Here is a 2,582-nt window from a genome sequence, read left to right as displayed (position 1 = left end):
TACAAAACTCGAAATTCAAATCCGTAAAATTTCCTGAATCTAGACTCATAAAGCTTTTTGCTAATTTTTTCTATAATTTTTGGTTCAGCCGATTAGTACAGTTTATTCGTTAAAGTTTCCCTGTTACACAGCTCGACTGATCTGACCTCTGTTCACTACAAATTGAATTTCTCTCAGTACACAATTCAAACAACCCTGAAGTCTGTTTCATTTAAAACTAGTCTCAATAAGGAATTTAGGCATGTAAACTATATTTCTTAATTTGCTTTGTACAATTTTTAATGATTTTTCAAAGTTGGAACAGGGGATCACGTATTCATCCTGAGCAAGTCACATACAATTGTAAATATCTCAAAATATAGAATTCCTTTGCTTGCTCTGTTTCTTTTACATGAAAGTAGACTCATTAAACTTTAATTTCACATCTCATTCAACTTCTAATTATATTCCTCCTATTTTTGGTGATTTTTCAAAATCACGTCACTGCTACCATCTAAAAACAGTTTTAATGCTAATTTCACTCTTTCACACATTCTTTATGCTAACCTCATTTTATCTTATATATGTTTATACCACAAATCATTTTCACCACATTTCATTCACCAAAAGTGTAGGTCCAAACCACAATATCACCACAAAACCATCCCGTTGAACAATTCGGATCAATCCTCGATATTTAATGGTTTCAGCACACATCCCCACCATCATACTTCATTTAGTTCGGCTCTCTTGTACACATGGTGAACACTTAGTACCACTCATGCGACCTAGCCGATTTGTCTCGTAGCTCTCTTGTCTACATGGTGTCCTTCACTTGGAATCACGCATGCGACCTAGCTACATTTATCTTTCACGTAGCTCTCTTGTCTACATGGTGTCCTTCACTTGGAATCACGCATGCGACCTAGCTACATTTATCTTTCACGTAGCTCTCTTGTCTACATGGGATACATCTCGTATCACACATGTGACCTAGCTACTACTGAGGTGTCTCGTAGCTTTCTTGTACACATGATGTGCACTCAAGCATCATACATGTGACCTAGCTACGCTCCTCTATTTCATTCGATCTCTCAGATTGTTCAACCGGATCTCTCTCTCTATTTATTTCCATTCTTCCAATAGTCGATTTACATTTTAACATCAGCTAGTATGTTTATATAATAGGCTGAAATATAAGAATGTACATGAAATTATTGTAATATTTACATACAAACTTACCTTGGTGTAAAATGTGGAAATTTTGCAATTTAGTCCAAAACTTTTCCTTCCCCGCTTCGAGATCAATTCGCATCTTTCTTGATCTATAATAACACATTTAGCTCATTTAATACTCATACTATTTATTTCAATCCAAAAATCACATCATGGAAAAATTACATTTTTGCCCGCTAACTTTTACAAAATTACAATTTTGCCCCTAGGCTCGGGAATTTAATTTCAGCCCTTATTCTTATGTTTTATGATATGCTGAACATTTTTCTCTTCTACAACAACATCAAATTCTCACTCTATCATATAGTTATGAACAATAGGTATTTTCTGGATTATCTTGCTTTTACTCGTTTTCACTTAAAACCGAGTAGCACAAGTTATTTAACATAATTTAAAACCTCATATTCTATCATAAAACATCAAAATACACAAATTTCACCTATGGGTATTTTTCCCAATATGAACCCTAGGTTAAATTATTACTAGCATAAGCTTAATCGAGCTTAGGGATTCCAAAAGCGTAAAGAACATTAAAAGCGGGCTTGAAATCACTTACTATGGAGCTTGAAAATTGAAGAAACCCTAGCTATGGAGAGAGGAGAATTCGGCAGCAACTAAGACGGATGATGATCAATTTTGTGTTATTTTTCCCATTTTATTTCATTTAATATCCAAATGACCAAAATGCCCTCCTTACTAAACTTTCAAAAATTCCTTCCATGTCCTAATTTTGTCCATGAACTTAAAATTGGTCAAATTGCTATTTAAGACCTCTAATTAATATTCCAAAACAATTTCATACTAAAAACTTACGGGATGCAAATTTTGCAACTTATTCGATTTAGTCCCTACTTTCAATTTAAGCACTTTAGGCATAGAATTTCATCACGAAATTTTCACACAATCATGCAATCATATCATAAACCCCAAAATAATTATAAAACAATTATTTCTATCTCGGATTTGTGGTCACGAAACCACTATTCCGATTAGGCCCTAATTCGGGTTGTCACAGGTCCAACCCGCTTAACAATTCGGTAAGGCCCAATAAACCGTGGGCTCAACTTACCCTTCTTACCAAATCTCAAAATTTTCTTCCAAGGGGAAACCTTCAAGAAAACCATATCCCAACAGCGAACTCAATCTCTTTGCACTTCAGATCCGCATACGACTTCTATCTATCCGATGCAGCCTTTAACCGTTCCCTTATCAGTCTAACCTTGCTTTCAGTGTCTGCCACCAATTCCGATCCAAGCACTTGTCGTTCACCTAACTCTGTCCAAAGCGTCGGCGTACGACATCTTCGCCCATAAAGCGCTTCATATGGAGCCATCTGAATATTTGCTTGATAGCTGTTATTGTAGGCA

This window comes from Gossypium arboreum, chromosome 3, assembly GCF_025698485.1.
Source record: "Gossypium arboreum isolate Shixiya-1 chromosome 3, ASM2569848v2, whole genome shotgun sequence".
Classification (NCBI taxonomy): Eukaryota; Viridiplantae; Streptophyta; class Magnoliopsida; order Malvales; family Malvaceae; genus Gossypium; species Gossypium arboreum.
The sequence above is the reverse complement of the archived record's forward strand: the minus strand, read 5'-3'. Positions refer to the sequence as shown.